Raw genomic sequence first — 6,747 nt, 5'->3', positions numbered from 1 at the left:
GGTTGTATTTTGTTTTCTTAGATTATGTGTAGTGATTATTGAACAAGTGTGTTATGATTTGTAATGGTGAATAGTTATTCATTATTTTGTGTATAATGTTTGTGTAAAATAATAAACACAGAATATGGAGATACACAGGACAGCAGCTTTATGAAACACTGACAAGTTGCTGTGTAATTCTTTGGTTGTTTTCATCTTTGAATATTAATAAATTGTTCACACTTTCAGGATTAAGAATATGAGTCAATTTTAAGGGTTAAAAATCAGTCAAACTTGGAAATTAGTTTGTGTAATAGTTAAAGGGATTGTTCACCCAAAAATGTATAAATAAACAAAGTGAAATGAAATGTAATGTGTATGATGTGTGAATGTGTGATAAAGTGTAAAGATGTGTTTGTGATGTGTTTATAGTTACTGAAGCGTTCAGAGGTTTTTGTACAGTCGCTCTATTAGTTTGTATCACTGTGGTTCACTTTCGGCAGCGGCACCAGACTGGATGTTGGCAGTAAGTAAAAACATTCAATAATAATATTAATACACAGATTTCTGCATTTAAATATAAAGATCAACTATTGAATATAAAATGAAATTACCGTTTTTATATATTCATGTGTTTTAATAAAAAACGTTGTGTACTAGTAAACGTTCAACATTTGAAAGATAAACGCTTGATATAAAAGGATTGTTGACCCAAAAATATAACTTCTCTGATCATTTACTCTCAGATTGTTCCAAACCTGTAGAAATGTATTTGTTCTGCTAAACACAAATGAATGTATTCGGAAGAATGTCAGTAACCAAACCGATTTCATCCCTATTGACTCCAATAGTAATTATTTTTTCTACTGTAGCAGTATTGGGGGATGAGACCTGTTTGGATACGAACATTCTGTTATTATTTATATTGACCAAAAAATTAGTTTATTCTGCAATAAAGTGTATAAAACTTGAACTGGGTGTTTATATATTATATTTGATATATAGTAAGTTATACATTTGATAACCAATTATTTGTAGTTATGATTTTTTTAGGTATGTTATGTTTAGTATATATGATTTAACATCAGATTCAATTTGATTGTAATAGTGGTTAAATTAATGGTCAATTCTGTATAAACATTCAGATCAACATGAACGAAAGATCAAATTTACAGAAGACTTTATCGTGAACTTATTTATCATTCTGATCCTTTATGTTTATCATGTAAAGAGTGAAGTTGTTTGTTTCTTGTGTGAGTTTGTGACTATTGTGTGTTTGTCAGGCTTCACTCGTCCTACAGTGAGCGTCCTGCCGCCCTCCAGTGAAGAGATTTCCACAAAGAAAACAGCAACACTGATGTGTTTGCTCAACAAGGGTTTCCCCTCAGACTGGAGTGTGATGTGGAAGGTGGACGGGAGCAGCAGATCTCAGGACAGCAGTGTTGGGCTCCTGGAGAAGAACGGTCTGTACAGCTGGAGCAGCAGTCTGACTCTCTCTGAGCAGGAGTGGAGCTCAGGGGTCTCAGTGAGCTGTGAGGCCAAACACAAAGATAACAGTCAAACAGTCACTAGAGAACTCAAGAGACAAGATCAGTGTTCATACTAGACTCTCTCTCTCTCTCTCTCTCTCTCTCTCTCTCTCTCTCTCTCTCTCTCTCTCTCTCTCTGACTTCTGTTCTCATCTGAGTCTCACTCGTGTCTCACATGTGTTTCTACATTCATTGTCTCTCTCTCATCTGACATCTGCTCTGCTTTTCACAAACAGCATCTCACACCAGTGCATGTGTGCTTTATTCATTCACTGCTGATTGTGTTTTCTTCAAATTCAACAAATAAAATCATATTGAATCTTTGACTTTGACTCATTTTGTGTTTTTAATACAATAAATAAACATCACTCAGTGAACCATGAAAACACAGGAGAGTGTTCTGGGTTCAGAAGGAACCGGCGAGCTCGGTGCCGCTCCCCGGACAGCACGCCAAACACACAAACCTTTCATACTTCTGCTAACCTTTATTATCTGCATCGGTGAACTCGTGAAATACTTTTAATGTAACAGTCGTTCATTCAGCAGCAAACAATACAAGGTACAGGTTTCAAATCACCTTCAGTGCTGAATGAATGTAAAACTGTAAACACAGCAAACACAATGAATGTTACACTTCAGCCAAAACAAACTGACAAAGGCCATAAAATACAGAATATAGGCTACAACATGAACAACATGGATCACAGAACACGAGTTGTTTACATATGAAAGCAGAAAGTATTTAATAGTTTATTTTACAGTCTGTACAACAATACTGTGGGTGCATTGTGAAAAAAGGGGGAAAAGCTGTTAATGGAGATCTGAAATCCACTAAATATTCATTAACATCAAGCCGTTCTTCAACATGTAGCCATAAAGTTTCATCAAAATCTCAGGGAATGTCCTTATTGTTCAGGCTCTGTGGGGAAAACCTTCTGGCATGAAGAATCCAGGCTTGATGTTGCTCTGCGGTTATATCACTGCAAGCTTCATCCATGTCTTGAAGAAGGGAGACATGATCATGTTGATGGTGATCATACAACTGTAACTTACAAATGATCAGATAACAATCAGACAGTTAAAAAAAATTGACATAATAAATGATTCATTGATTCAACATTAAGATCAGTTGAATTAAATGATATAAAGAGAAGAACAAGAGATTCAAATAGGGCTGGGCGATTTTTCCGATTTTTTCGATAAATTCGAGTTTACGTTTTAACACGATTTAATTTTTGTTAAATGGAGACATCGAGATTTAAAAAAAAAGTTTATCATGCACATCCAATTAGATACGTTGGAAATACTTGTCAATACCACTTGATGGCGCGCTTGAACGCGTCTCAACCGCTCACTCAGTGAGAAATCAGTAATGTAGAAGTTAACGGCTAACATCATGGAGACGGCTGGCTCTTCGCATCAGGATGATCTTGTATCAAAGAAAGGTAGTAATGTTACTTCAGTGATTTGGAAATGGTTTGGATTTGAGAGGGCAGACGTCAAACAAACTTTCGTCAAATGCAAGATATGTCGAAAGTCAGTTGCAACCGGCAGTGGCAGCACAACTAATTTGTTTCAGATTATGCGACAGAGACATCAGGCTGAATGGCTCGAATGCACAAAATTAAGAGATGAAAACAACACAGTCAGCCATCCAAAGACGACAGATACACATCGAAATGCACAACGCCAGGTTCCATTAGCGGCATCATTTTCCAACGCCATTCCATATGATAGAAAGTCACACTGATGGCAAGAAATAACAAATGCTGTGGCATTTCATATTGCAAAGGACATGGTTCCCATGCACACCGTGGAAAAGCAAGGGTTCATAAATATGCTACACGCCGTTGATCCAAGATACAAGTTACCAAGCCGCAAACATTTTACAGAAGCCGCAATTCCCCGAATGTACACTGAAACACGTGAAAAGGTGTCGGAACAGCTTTAGCGCATCTTTTTTCCACGACGACTGACCTGTGGAGTAGTCGTACTCTTCAGCCATACATGAGCCTCACTTTTTTTAATTAAACTATAGTTGCTTTTATTATTCAATCATATATTTTGCAAAGTTGTACTTCTACACCTTCTTGACCACTGTTAAGTACACTGAAAAAACAACTAGGCACAATAAAGAAATGTATTAAAATACAAAAACTTTCCTTATTTATGTTTTTTTTCTAAATTACTAATAAAGAGAATGTTATTTCAGTACTTTATTGTTGTAGTTATGTTTTAAGATGACTAGTTAAGCAAAAATCGAAATCGTGAATCGGTCAAATGTTCAGAAAAAATCTAGATTAGATTTTTTTGCTAAATCGCCCAGCCCTAGATTCAAATAAAAAGTTTGATATTGATAACATCATGTAAGTCATTTACTGTTTGTAAACATGCAGAAATGTGTATTTTTGATCATCTGTTGTGTAGTGTTTTGTAAATGTACCACTTGCTTGTACAAATTTCACCAAACCAATAAAAACATTAACATTTATAAAAAGTAAATAAATAAACAACTGCTGAAATTTTTTAAAAAACTATGTAAAACTAAATACAATTGTTGTTATTTAAAGGAACTCTCCTCCCTCAGCAGCTGCAGTATGTGTGAGGTGTATCAGTGCAGTCACTGTTCAGTCTGACTGACGGAGGTTTTTGTACGACTCTTTATCACTGTGTCAACACATTGCTACTAGGAATGTGTAAACTCTGACAGTAATAATCTCCTGCATCTTCATTCTGAACTCCACTGATGCTCAGAGTGAAATATGTGTTTGATCCACTGCCACTGAATCTAGATGATACTCCAGACTGGAGGGTTGATGTATAATATATGAGGAGTTTAGGAGCTTCTCCAGGTTTCTGTAAGTACCAGTGTAAGTAAGTTTCACCATACACTGCACTGCTGACTTTACAGTTTATTTGAACATTTTGTCCTGGTTGAACTGCTGTTATTGATGGAGTCTGAGTAACAATGTACTGTCCTCTACACTCTGAAAGAAACAACAAACATGAAATATAAGAAACACTGAAACAAATGAAGATTTCACTCTTCAATGAATGAATAATAATGATGAAAATGTTACGACACAAACCTTGAGCAAACACTGTGAGTGTCCAGATGAAGATGATGCTGAACGTCATTGTTGTTCTTGTTGGTTTGTGTGATGATGAAGATTGTGTTGTGTTGTGTTGTCAGTCATGAAGTGTTAAACTCACAGCACTATAAACACTCTCAGACACTGAAGCACGTGATCACAATGCAAAGAAGTGGGCAGGATTCTTCTGCTACAGTCTAGTGCACTATAACTATTGAATGGACATGAAGGATTCACACCAGTGAAGAGAGTAAATAGGAGCATCACTACCCGATCTGTCACAGAAACACAATTTGTGGGAATGACGTTACTGTTCTCCTGTATCTGTATTCTTTCATTGTGATAAAAGTTCAATAAACAAATTAAGCACAAAAAAGGAGAAATTCCTGACAAGCCCTACAGAGCATCAGAAGATAAAACGGGCGTCTATGAATAATACCCTCAAAGGTCACTTAATACAGAGAAACTGTCTGTCACAACCATTCTTTCTACCTTTACAACATTCCTTTCTGTAGTGCTTTGGGGATTTTCAGAGTAGTTTCCATCCCATCCAAAACAATTTCTATTATATCCACTACAATATATCCCTACAATTACAGTTACAACAGCTGCAATTCCTAATGACTCAGGGCTACACCATCAAACGCATGGCACGTTTTTTGGGATGTTCTGCATCATTTCTATATAATAGGACAAAAGCTCTGGGGATGCCAATCCGGAATTCCACATGAATTTGTTTTGATAGATGAGGAGTTAGAACAGCACACCAGACGACTACACAATCTGTTTCCTAGATCTGGCAGTGAGGTACAGTACTACAAACCTTTTAAACTTTTCATCTTTACATTTAAAATAATATTCAGTATAATGATGTATTATAATTATAATAAGGAACTACTTTGTTATTATTCACCCAAAATTAGTTTGTAAACAAAATCATTTCGTATGCCAAGATTTTCGGTGATTGATATGTCTAGTAGGCCTATTTAACTTCATGAAACTGACAACAGGGTATCGTCCCTAACATGCTTCTTGTTTTTGTTCTATGACAAAATCTAGTAGGCCTACTGGTATTGGATTTAATGGGTGAAATATTCTTAAGAGTCTTAAAAATGTTGTGTTCCTATAGCTCACTTTGTAGAGCAACGTGTTGGGTCATGGGAATTTATCCCAGGGAACAGGTATATTAATAAAAAAAATACTTGCCTTCAAAAAGCATACATGTAAATGTTCAAGTGCAATACTTCAGATTCTTATAGTTATCATGCACAACCCATCATAACAGATGATGAGAGCATTGCTGCGAGCAGAGGGATTGCTGATAACTCGTCAGAGAGTTAGACTGACATTGGCTAACATTGACCAAGCGGCTGCTGCACGTAGATGGAGCTCTGCTGTGGCCAGAAGAACCTACTATGTTCAATATCCAAATAATCTGAATATGCGCCTTATAAGGTATTCAGTATATTGTTAACCTTCATGTTGTGATGTGACTGACCTTAATATGAACATTGCTTTAATTGTTCATAAGATTTCTTAAAGCAGGCCTATTTAGCTGAACCCTTTCTCCCTCTTCTCCACCATAAAGTATGCGGGTCATTCTCATGAAACCAATTAAAAAAATAGCAAAATTGTGTCGCTTTCTCATTTCCAAAGCTTGGAGCTTTCTAAAATGTTGTGATTTCTTTTATTTGGATGTGGGGTTGACAATCCATAAAAAATACAATCTTGTATGAAGAATAAAATATTGCTTAGGTGTATTTGTAGCAATACATGTTATGAAGTTGACATTTACAGAGCGTTACGGTAATGGAGTCATTTTGAAAAATATTTTTTAAAATAAAAGCTTTTAAAAGAAACATACATGAAAAATGTTTTATATATTTGAAAGCAATATGTTTTGAGAATCACATATGCAGAGTGTGATAACTTTTTTCTATGGATGCAGAGCTACAATATGAACACTAATCAAAGTTCCAGAATGTCATTAGTTTATTTGATAAGATTTGTTTGGTTAAAATACTAATAATCTATTTAAATTTATGAATTTTCATTTGTTTCTTTTAAGATGGGGCTTGGTGATTCGTGGAGCTATAGATGGATACTCTCGCCTGATAACATACCTGAATTAAACATGAGGTTCTGTC

At 35.6% G+C, this 6,747-nt stretch overlaps 1 gene segment (V, D, J or C); it reads left to right on the top strand.

Annotated features, from left to right (window-relative positions):
• Nucleotides 1-458: 458 nt before the first annotated feature.
• LOC306890354 (Ig lambda chain C region-like) lies at nt 459-1,702 on the top strand. The segment is given in 2 exons: nt 459-505; nt 1,263-1,702.
• Nucleotides 1,703-6,747: the final 5,045 nt, after the last annotated feature.

This window comes from Barbatula barbatula, assembly GCF_947034865.1.
Source record: "Barbatula barbatula genome assembly, chromosome: 25".
Taxonomy (NCBI): domain Eukaryota; kingdom Metazoa; phylum Chordata; class Actinopteri; order Cypriniformes; family Nemacheilidae; genus Barbatula; species Barbatula barbatula.
Note: the sequence above shows the minus strand (reverse complement) of the source record. Positions and strands in the feature narration are given on the sequence as shown.